The following is a 12,136-nucleotide window of genomic DNA, read 5'->3' as shown; positions in this document are numbered from 1 at the left end:
GGTTTTCTCATTATGATAATTAATTACTTCAAATAAATTATTTTCTTCAATCTGTTCCCTCTGGGAGGATTTTGGAATTTTCAATGCCGGTTTTAAGGAAACTAAAGGATTGCCGAGAGACCAGGATCACTTACTTCAAGAAGGTTTGCTGACCGAATTCCAAAAGTTTTCTGCAGATTGTCTGGAAGCTCCAGATAAGGAGACCTCGACAGTCTCTGAGGTACCTTCGCATACACTCGGTGCTGTCCGGTAGCATCAGTCTGTGTAACTATGGGAGAGAGAGAATGGAAAGTCACTGGAAGGCTTGTTTCTGTCAGCAGCAATGGTACAAGAGCAGCCATTCTAAATTGAAAAGCAGAACACATTCCAGTAGGCAGGCCAGGAGACAGACAAACGGAGTGGAGATCTGGAAGACTGACCAGAAAAAAACAAGGAGGCCACCAACTCATAATTCATCTCTCCCTCTCCCGAAGCAGAAGAATTGAACATTCTGAGTTTTGAGTTGCACCACTGAGGTTGTACAAGTCTCTCTCTGTAAAACTTGTATTATTATGTCAATAAAACGATTTGTTTGAAAAGTTTGAAGCTTCATTTCCCAAGGAATTTTCTTGTATAATCGGGCTGCATTGGTTCCGAAGGCCGGCTCTGCTTTCGCAGAGCTTGACTGTCGAGAGTTCCCGCAGGTCAAAATGTATCGACTGGTTTCAAAGCACCAACTCAGATTGGGGCGTATGGGACATGTGGCCCAGGAAGAGCGGTGGTAGCAGAGCACACTTAGCAGTTTAAGTGGCTGAAAGTGAATGTTAGATAAAGGAAATACCGCAGGAAAATTACAATGAAATTGAAGGGGGAAAGTAAACGAGAGCTATTGATTGTGGAAGGAAGAAAAGTCTGCGTTATGATTCGGTTTGGAGCCGAAGTTGCTGCGGCCAGAATGCAGATTATTAATCACTATACGAGTACGGCACCACACATCAACAACTGGAGCTCTGCAAAGTATGGCATGGCACTGCTTAGGAAACATGGATTTTTGGTGAAGAGTCCAAAATCAGCACCGCCAGGAATACAGAAGCGGTGAAATTCAACGCAGGCCTCGCAGCGACATGAGCCTTCATCCAGAATGGGAACTGGTGCAGGCAGAGTTACATTTAAAAGAATTGTAGCCTTTTCACACGAGAAGAAACTCACCGCTGGAGATTTTTTTAAAAATACGCCCCGCTGTGAATCGAACATCAGATGATCTCATCTGGTATAACTAGACAGACGCTTTGACTAGCAAAGCCACAGGACCGAACGCTAACGCAATTTCTCGCCCCCACTCACTGATGTCTATCAGCTTCCGGTCGCTGTCTTCTGGACTCTCAGGCCGTCTCTTATTTCTCCAGCTCTCTTGTCCATTCCGCCATATGTCCCATTGCTCTCTGTATCTCCCGCTTAATTTATCTCAGTGTCAATCTGTGAGGTGATTCTGAATGATTACCCTATGTTTGTGTCTTATATGAAATAAATGGGGGGATCAGACAACTCTTCCTCTGACACTGGGGAACAACTAAGCCAACATTTATAACACGATATTGTTTACTGTGATGCAGCAAATACAATATTCCATCTTAAAAGTTTCAGTTTCAATTCTGTGCAAAAGAAGCTGTGACTCCAACGTGTTTCCAATAGCCTGCCTTTTACTCTGACGTCACAAACGCCACCATTGCACCTCAAGGTGATTCATAACTAATAAACAGAGAAGTCAAGCACTGAAAGGGTATTTGTAGAATGGGCTGTGAGATTGTGGAATGCACTGGCCCAGCAAGCAGCAGATTTAAAACAAGGTTTAAAAACCGGCAGCCTGTGGGAGGAAGGGGGCAGAGAGGCAAGAGAGACACAGGAAAGATCAACCTGGAAACTATTGGCCCCGAATCTACTTTAAATCCCCCCACTGTATTTAAACCCATTTAATGTCAGATTCACAAATTGATGCATGTGAGCAATATAGGACATTTATCGCTGTCTCTGGTCTAAAATAACTGCTTTATTATTTGATCGCACCCGCTGTGTTTAGGCTCTACACTGAATATTTATCTCCGACCTAGAATCAGTTTGTAAGCTGGAGACAAGGTTTCTGCAGCCGGCGGGCAGGGAGCAGAGGCTGTGGCTGATCTGTGTCATGTGGGAGCAGAACACAATGTTTCTGCTGTTTATTTTCATTACCCTGCAGAATATTCCATACTGTTCTCAACATCTTACAGACCGTTAAATATCGGAAGTTTTCTTTAATTGTAATGATCGCTGCGACTCTTCTTGACGTGCAGAATTTGCAGCAAATTTAATATCACGAAACCGTCATCCCCAACAATAAACAGGGTCAGCGATTTGAGAATTTAATTTCTTGGAGCCGTCATGTTTGAGGCTGAGATGGCCGAGTGGATAAAGCGTGTGACTTGAAATCCACTGGAATTTCCCCCGCGCAGATTCGAGCCCTGCTCGCAGCGGGTTTTTTCATTATTGTCATTAATACTTCAAATAATTTATTTTCTTCAATCTGTAAAGGAGGGCTATTGATTGTGGAAGCAAGAAAAGTCTGCGTTATGTTTCGGTTTGGAGCCGAAGTTGCTGCGGCCAGAACGCAGAGTATTAATCACTATACGAGCACGGCACCACACATCAACAGCTGGAGATCTGCAAAGTATCGCATGGCACTGCTTAGGAAACATGGATTTTTGGTGAAGAGTCCAAAATCAGCACCGCCAGAAATACAGAAGCGGTGAAATTCGACGCAGGCCTCGCAGCGACTGGAGCCTTCAGGCACAGTTACATTTAAAAGAATTGTAGCCTTTTCACACGAGAAGAAGCTCACCCCTGGAGATTCTTTAAAAATAGGCCGCGCTGGAAATTGAACCCAGGATTTTCTGTTTACTAGACAGAAGTTTTGACCAGCTAAACCACGGGACCGAACGCGAGCGCAACTCCTCGCCCCCACTCACTGATGTCTATCAGCTTCCGGTCACTGTCTTCTGGACTCTCAGGCCGTTTCTTATTTCTCCAGCTCTCTTGTCCATTCCGCCATATGTCCCATTGCTCTCTGTACCTCCCGCTTAATTTATCTCAGTGTCAATCTGTGAGGTGATTCTGAATGATTATCCTATGTTTGTGTCTTATATGAAATAAATGGGAGGATCAGACAAATCTTCCTCTGACAGTGGGGAACAACTTAGCCAACAGTTATAACACGATATTGTTTACTGTGATGCAGCAAATACAATTTTCCATCTTAAAAGTTTCAGTTTCAATTCTGTGCAAAAGAAACTGTGACTCCAACGTGTTTCCAATAGCCTGCCTTTTAATCTGACATCACAAACGCCACCATTGCACCTCAAGGTGATTCATAACTAATAAACAGAGAAGTCAAGCACTGAAAGGGTATTTGTAGAAAGGGCTGTGAGACTGTGGAATGCACTGGCCCAGCAAGCAGCAGATTTAAAACAAGGTTTAAAAACCGGCAGCCTGTGGGAGGAAGGGGGCACAGAGGCAAGAGAGACACAGGAAAGATCAACTTGGAAACTATTTGCCCCGAATCTACTTTAAATCCCCCCACTGTATTTAAACCCATTTAATGTCAGATTCACAAATTGATGCGTGTGGGCAATATAGGACATTTATCGCTGTCTCTGGTCTAAAATAACTGCTTTATTATTTGATCCCTCCCGCTGTGTTTAGGCTCTACCCTGAATATTTATCTCCGACCTAGAATCAGTTTGTAATCTGGAGACAAGGTTTCTGCAGCCGGCGGGCAGGGAGCAGAGGCTGTGGCTGATCTGTGTCATGTGGGAGCAGAACACAATGTTTCTGCTGTTTATTTTCATTACCCTGCAGAATATTCCATACTGTTCTCAACATCTTACATACCGTTAAATATCGGAAGTTTTCTTTTATTGTAATGATCGCTGCGATTCTTCTGGACTTGCTGAATTTGCAGCAAATTAAATATCACGAAACCGTCATCGCCAACAATAAACAGGGTCAGCGATTTGAGAATTTAGTATCTTGGAGCCGATATTTTCGCGGCTGCGATGGCCGAGTGGTTAAGGCGTAGACTTGAAATCCAATGGGGTTTTCCCGCGCAATTCGAGCCCTGCTCGCAACGGGTTTTCTCATTATAATAATTAACTACTTCAAATAATTTATTTTCTTCAATCTGCTCCCTCTGGGAGGATTTTGGATTTTTCAATGCCGGTTTTAAGGAAACTAAAGGATTGCCGAGACAACTGGATCACTTACTTCAAGAAGGTGTGCTGACCGAATTCCAAAAGTTTTCTGCAGATTGTCTGGAAGCTCCAGATAAGGAGGCCTCGACAGTCTCTGAGGTACCTTCACATACACTCGGTGCTGTCCGGTAGCATCAGTCTGTGTAACCGTGGGAGAGAGAGAATGGAAAGTCACTGGAAGGCTTGTTTCTGTCAGCAGCAATGGTACAAGAGCAGCCATTCTAAAGTGAAAAGCAGAACACATTCCAGGAGACAGTCCAGGAGACAGACAAACGGAGTGGAGATCTGGAAGACTGACCAGAAAAATAACAAGGAGGACAGCAAATCATAATTCATCTCACCCTCTCCCGAAGCAGAAGAATTGAACATTCTGAGTTTGGAGTTGCACCACTGAGGTTGTACAAGTCTCTCTCTGTAAAACTTGTATTATTATGTCAATAAAACGAATTGTTTGAAAAGTTTGAAGCTTCATTTCCCAAGGAATTTTCTAAATCGGGCTGCATTGGTTCCGAAGGCCGGCTCTGCTTTCGCAGAGCTTGACTGTCGGGAGGTCTCGCAGGTCTAAATGTATCGACTGGTTTCAAAGCACCAACTCAGATTGGGGCGTATGGGACATGTGGCCCAGGAAGAGTGGTGGTAGCAGAGCACACTTAGCAGTTTAAGTGGCTGAAAGTGAATATTAGATTAAGGAAATACCGCAGGAAAATTATAATGAAATTGAAGGGGGAAAGTAAAGGAGAGCTATTGATTGTGGAAGGAAGAAAAGTCTGCGTTATGTTTCGGTTTGGAGCCGAAGTTGCTGCGGCCAGAATGCAGATCATTAATCACTATCCGAGCACGGCACCACAAATCAACAACTGGAGCTCTGCAAAGTATCGCATGGCACTGCTTAAGAAACATGGATTTTTGATGAAGAGTCCAAAATCAGCACCGCCAGAAATACAGAAGCGGTGAAATTCAACGGAGGCCTCGCAGCCACTGGAGCCTTCATCCAGAATGGGAACTGGTGCAGGCACAGTTACATTTAAAAGAATTGTAGCCTTTTCACACGAGAAGAAACTCACCCCTGGAGATTCTATAAAAATAGGCCCCGCTGGGAATCGAACCCAGGATCTCCTGTTTACTGGACAGACGCTTTGACCAGCTAAGCCACGGGACCGAATGCTGGCACAATTTTTCACCCGCACTCACTGATGTCTATCAGCTTGCGGTCACTGTCTTCTGGACTCTCAGGCCATTTCTTATTTCTCCAGCTCTCTTGACCATTCTGCCATATGACCCATTGCTCTCTGTATCTCCCGCTTAATTTATCTCAGTGCCAATCTGTGAGGTGATTCTGAATGATTACCCTATGTTTGTGTCTTATCTATATATATAAATCGGTACTTCTGTCTGTCATTCTGTCTGTCATTCTGTCATCGCCTGTGCGTCTGTCGGGCTATGCGCTCGAAAGTTACAGGGCGTACCTACGCGCGCGTTACCTCCAAAGAAAGCTTACGCTTCAGAGACGGTTTTAAGCGTATTTACTTTTCAGTCGGACGAAAAGTGTTCGCGCCTTATGCAAAAAACCTTCAGCAAAAAACCTTCAAAATTAAACTCATTATCTGCTAGCATTGATTGACTGACATCAAGGTTCCACCAATCCTGTTCCGTCACGATTGACCAATCCTACAGTACGGTCCCCTGAAGGTTGGCCAATCGGTGTTTGTGTGGGCGGGACTATTCGTTTTCATCTCGGGGATGTGGCAGCCATTCTTTCACTCAGCTTCCAGCTCAAATGACTTCAGCTTCCAGGTTTAATGACTTTCAAAGTTAGTATCTCTTTTAAAAATAACATAAGATTTACCAAAAACGTTTTATAAGTACTTTCACTTTCATTTTACAATCTTTTAAAAGGTAGACATACAGGGACACAGACAGGGCCCTAAGCCTGCCACTCGATTTAAAATGTTGCCCAGCACCAGATTCACAAAGGGACACAGACAGGGCCCCAAAGCCATAAGTAGTTTCACTTGCATTTTGCAAGCTTTTAAAAGGTAGACAGACAGGGACACACACAGGGCCCTAAAGCCTGCCACTCGATTTAAAATGTTGCCCAGCACCAGATTCACAAAGGGACACAGACAGGGCCCCAAAGCCTGGCACTCGATTTAAACCGCCTGCCCCAAAACAGCCCCGGCAACGCCGGGCTCCCCAGCTAGTATGAAATAAATGGGGGGATCAGACAACTTTTCCTCTGACACTGGGGAACAAATAAGCCAACAGTAATACCACGATATTGTTTACTGTGATGCAGCAAATACAATATTCCAGCTTAAAAGTTTCAGTTTCAATTCTGTGCAAAAGAAACTGTGACTCCAACGTGTTTCCAATAGCCTGCCTTTTAATCTGACGTCACAATCGCCACCATTGCACCTCAAGGTGATTCATAACTAATAAGCAGAGAAGTCAAGCACTGAAAGGGTATTTGTAGAAAGGGTTGTGAGACTGTGCAATGCACTGGTCCAGCAAGCAGCAGATTTAAAACAAGGTTTAAAAACCGGCAGCCTGTGGGAGGAAGGGGGCAGAGAGGCAAGAGAGACACAGGAAAGATCAACTTGGAAACTATTGACCCCGAATCTACTTTAAATCCCCCCGCTGTATTGAAACCCATTTAATGTCAGATTCACAAATTGATGCATGTGAGCAATATAGGACATTTATCGCTGTCTCTGGTCTAAAATAACTGCTTTATTATTTGATCCCACCCGCTGCGTTTAGGCTCTATCCTGAATATTTATCTCCGACCTAGAATCAGTTTGTAATCTGGAGACAAGGTTTCTGCAGCCGGCGGGCAGGGAGCAGAGGCTGTGGCTGATCTGTGTCATGTGGGAGCAGAACACAATGTTTCTGCTGTTTATTTTCATTACCCTGCAGAATATTCCATACTGTTCTCAACATCTTACATACCGTTAAATATCGGAAGTTTTCTTTTATTGTAATGATCGCTGCGATTCTTCTGGACTTGCTGAATTTGCAGCAAATTAAATATCACGAAACCGTCATCGCCAACAATAAACAGGGTCAGCGATTTGAGAATTTAGTATCTTGGAGCCGACATTTTCGCGGCTGCGAATGCCAAGTGGTTAAGGCGTTGCACTTGAAATCCAATGGGGTTTCACCGCGCAGGTTCGAGCCCTGCTCGCAGCGGGCTCTCTCATTATGATAATTAACTGCTTCAAATAATTTATTTTCTTCAATCTGCTCCCTCTTGGAGGATTTTGGAATTTTCAATGCCGGTTTTAAGGAAACTAAAGGATAGCCGAGACAACTGGATCACTTACTTCAAGAAGGTTTGCTGACCGAATTCCAAAAGTTATCTGCAGATTGTCTGGAAGCTCCAGATAAGGAGGCCTCGACAGTCTCTGATGTACCTTCCCATACACTCGCTGCTGTCCGGTAGCATCAGTCTGTGTAACCATGGGAGAGAGAGAGAATGGAAAGTCACTGGAAGGCATGTTTCTGTCAGCAGCAATGTTACAAGAGCAGCCATTCTAAAGTGAAAAGCAGAACACATTCCAGGAGACAGGCCAGGAGACAGACAAACGGAGTGGAGATCTGGAAGACTGACCAGAAAAAAAACAAGGAGGACACCAACTCATAATTCATCTCTCCCTCTCCCGAAGCAGAAGAATTGAACATTCTGAGTTCTGAGTTGCACCACTGAGGTTGTACAAGTCTCTCTCTGTAAAACTTGTATTATTATGTCAATAAAACGATTTGTTTGAAAAGTTTGAAGCTTCATTTCCCAAGGAATTTTCTGAATCGGGCTGCATTGGTTCCGAAGGCCGGCTCTGCTTTCGCAGAGCTTGACTGTCGGGAGGTCCCGCAGGTCGAAATGTATCGACTGGTTTCAAAGCACCAACTCAGATTGGGGCGTATGGGACATGTGGCCCAGGAAGAGTGGTGGTAGCAGAGCACACTTAGCAGTTTAAGTGGCTGAAAGTGAATGTTAGATTAAGGAAATACCGCAGGAAAATTATAATGAAATTGAAGGGGGAAAGTAAAGGAGAGCTATTGATTGTGGAAGGAAGAAAAGTCTGCGTTATGTTTCGGTTTGGAGCCGAAGTTGCTGCGGCCAGAATGCAGATTATTAATCACTATACGTGCACGGCACCACACATCAACAACTGGAGCTCTGCAAAGTATCGCATGGCACTGCTAAAGAAACATGGATTTTTGGTGAAGAGTCCAAAATCAGCACCGCCAGAAATACAGAAGCGGTGAAATTCAACGCAATCCTCGCAGCCTTCATCCAGAATGGGAACTGATGCAGGCACAGTTACATTTAAAGGAATTGTAGGTTTTTCACACGAGAGGAAACTCACACGTGGAGATTTTTTAAATATAGGCCCAGCTGGGAATCGAACCCAGAATCTCCTCGTTTACTAGACAGACGCTTTGACCAGCTAAGCCACGGGACCGAATGCTGGCGCAATTTCTCGCCCCCCACACACTGATGTCTATCAGCTTCCGGTCACTGTCTTCTGGACTCTCAGGCCGTTTCTTATTTCTTCAGCTCTCTTGCCCATTCCGCCATATGTCCCATTGCTCTCTGTATCTCCCGCTTAATTTATCTCAGTGTCAATCTGTGAGGTGATCCTGAATGATTACCCTATGTTTGTGTCTTATATGAAATAAATGGGGGGATCAGACAACTCTTCCTCTGACACTGGGGAACAAATAAGCCAACAGTTATAACACGATATTGTTTACTGTGATGCAGCAAATACAATATTCCATCTCAAAAGTTTCAGTTTCAATTCTGTGCAAAAGAAACTGTGACTCCAACGAGTTTCCGATAGCCTGCCTTTTAATCTGACGTCACAAACGCCACCATTGCACCTCAAGGTGATTCATAACTAATAAACAGGGAAGTCAAGCACTGAAAGGGTATTTGTAGAAAGGGCTGTGAGACTGTGGAATGCACTGGCCCAGCAAGCAGCAGATTTAAAACAAGGTTTAAAGACCGGCAGCCTGTGGGAAGAAGGGGGCAGAGAGGCAAGAGAGACACAGGAAAGATCAACTTGGAAACTATTGGCCCCGAATCTACTTTAAATCCCCCCACTGTATTTCAACCCATTTAATGTCAGATTCACAAATTGATGCATGTGAGCAATATAGGACATTTATCGCTGTCTCTGGCCTAAAATAACTGCTTTATTATTTGATCCCACCCGGTGTGTTTAGGCCCTGCCCTGAATATTTATCTCCGACCTGGAATCAGTTTGTAATCTGGAGGCAAGGTTTCTGCAGCCGGCGGGCAGGGAGCAGAGGCTGTGGCTGATCTGTGTCATGTGGGAGCAGAACACAATGTTTCTGCTGTTTATTTTCATTACCCTGCAGAATATTCCATAATGTTCTCAACATCTTACATAACGTTAAATATCGGAAGTTTTCTTTTATTGTAATGATCGCTGCGATACTTCTGGACTTGCTGAATTTGCAGCAAACTAAATGTCACGAAACCGTCATCGCCAACAATAAACAGGGTCAGCGATTTGAGAATTTAATATGTTGGAACCGATGTTGCAGCGGCTGCGATGGCCGAGTGGTTAAGGCGTTGGATTTGAAATCCAATGGAGTTTTCACGCGCAGATTCGAGCCTTGCTCGCAGCGGGTTTTCTCATTATGATAATTAATTATTTCGAATAAATTATTTTCTTCAATCTGCTCCCTCTGGGAGGATTTTGGATTTTTCAATGCCGGTTTTAAGGAAACTAAAGGATTGCCGAGACAACTGGATCACTTACTTCAAGAAGGTTTGCTGACCGAACTCCAAAAGTTATCTGCAGATTGTCTGGAAGCTCCAGATAAGGAGGCCTCGACAGGCTCTGATGTACCTTTCCTTACACTCGCTGCTGTCCGGTAGCATCAGTCTGTGTAACCATGGGAGAGAGAGAATGGAAAGTCACTGGAAGGCATGTTTCTGTCAGCAGCAATGTTACAAGAGCAGCCATTCTAAAGTGAAAAGCAGAACACATTCCAGGAGACAGGCCAGGAGACATACAAACGGAATGGAGATCTGGAAGACTGACCAGAAAAAAAACAAGGAGGACACCAACTCATAATTCATCTCTCCCTCTCCCGAAGCAGAAGAATTGAACATTCTAAGTTCTGAGTTGCACCACTGAGGTTGTACAAGTCTCTCTCTGTAAAACTTGTATTATTATGTCAATAAAACGATTTGTTTGAAAAGTTTGAAGCTTCATTTCCCAAGGAATTTTCTGAATCGGGCTGCATTGGTTCCGAAGGCCGGCTCTGCTTTCGCAGAGCTTGACTGTCGGGAGGTCCCGCAGGTCGAAATGTTTTCAAAGCACCAACTCAGATTGGGGCGTATGGGACATGTGGCCCAGGAAGAGTGGTGGTAGCAGAGCACACTTAGCAGTTTAAGTGGCTGAAAGTGAATGTTAGATTAAGGAAATTCCGCAGGAAAATTATAATGAAATTGAAGGGGGAAAGTAAAGGAGAGCTATTGATTGTGGAAGGAAGAAAAGTCTGCGTTATGTTTCGGTTTGGAGCCGAAGTTGCTGCGGCCAGAATGCAGATTATTAATCACTATACGTGCACGGCACCACACATCAACAACTGGAGCTCTGCAAAGTATCGCATGGCACTGCTAAAGAAACATGGATTTTTGGTGAAGAGTCCAAAATCAGCACCGCCAGAAATACAGAAGCGGTGAAATTCAACGCAATCCTCGCAGCCACTGGAGCCTTCATCCAGAATGGGAACTGATGCAGGCACAGTTACATTTAAAGGAATTGTAGGTTTTTCACACGAGAAGAAACTCACCCGTGGAGATTTTTAAATATAGGCCCAGCTGGGAATCGAACCCAGAATCTCCTCGTTTACTAGACAGACGCTTTAACCAGCTAAGCCACGGGACCGAATGCTGGCGGAATTTCCCGCCCCCCACACACTGATGTCTATCAGCTTCCGGTCACTGTCTTCTGGACTCTCAGGCCGTTTCTTATTTCTCCAGCTCTCTTGTCCATTCCGCCATATGTCCCATTGCTCTCTGTATCTCCCGCTTAATTTATCTCAGTGTCAATCTGTGAGGTGATTCTGAATGATTACCCTATTTTTGTGTCTTATATGAAATAAATGGGGGGATCAGACAACTCTTCCTCTGACACTGGGGAACAAATAAGCCAACAGTTATAACACGATATTGTTTACTGTGATGCAGCAAATATAATATTCCATCTCAAAAGTTTCAGTTTCAATTCTGTGCAAAAGAAACTGTGACTCCAACGTGTTTCCGATAGCCTGCCTTTTAATCTGACGTCACAAACGCCACCATTGCACGTCAAGGTGATTCATAACTAATAAACAGAGAAGTCAAGCACTGAAAGGGTATTTGCAGAAAGGGCTGTGAGATTGTGGAATGCACTGGCCCAGCAAGCAGCAGATTTAAAACAAGGTTTAAAAACCGGCAGCCTGTGGGAGGAAGGGGGCAGAGAGGCAAGAGAGACACAGGAAAGATCAACTTGGAAACTATTGGCCCCGAATCTACTTTAAATCCCCCCACTGTATTTCAACCCATTTAATGTCAGATTCACAAATTGATGCATATGAGCAATATAGGACATTTATCGCTGTCTCTGGCCTAAAATAACTGCTTTATTATTTGATCCCACCCGGTGTGTTTAGGCCCTGCCCTGAATATTTATCTCCGACCTGGAATCAGTTTGTAATCTGGAGGCAAGGTTTCTGCAGCCGGCGGGCAGGGAGCAGAGGCTGTGGCTGATCTGTGTCATGTGGGAGCAGAAGTACGACGCCAACGTTAAAAAGGGGCTCACGAGGGACCTTTCGCAAATTTCAATCTACAATCC

The 12,136-nt window shown here is 44.4% G+C and overlaps 2 non-coding genes across 2 annotated transcripts; one reads left to right on the top strand and one right to left on the bottom strand.

Annotated features, from left to right (window-relative positions):
• Window positions 1–5,344: 5,344 nt before the first annotated feature.
• trnat-agu (transfer RNA threonine (anticodon AGU)) lies at window positions 5,345–5,418 on the bottom strand. Its single transcript has one exon. It is a non-coding gene; the product is annotated as a tRNA-Thr (tRNA).
• Window positions 5,419–9,835: 4,417 nt separating this feature from the next.
• On the top strand, window positions 9,836–9,917 carry trnas-uga (transfer RNA serine (anticodon UGA)). Its single transcript has one exon. It is a non-coding gene; the product is annotated as a tRNA-Ser (tRNA).
• Window positions 9,918–12,136: the final 2,219 nt, after the last annotated feature.

The sequence above is a fragment of the Somniosus microcephalus genome, unplaced genomic scaffold (assembly GCF_052327205.1).
Source record: "Somniosus microcephalus isolate GS21.2 unplaced genomic scaffold, FLI_Smic_1.0 unresolved_chr1, whole genome shotgun sequence".
NCBI classification, from domain to species: Eukaryota; Metazoa; Chordata; class Chondrichthyes; order Squaliformes; family Somniosidae; genus Somniosus; species Somniosus microcephalus.
This window is presented reverse-complemented; position numbering and strand designations above follow the sequence as displayed.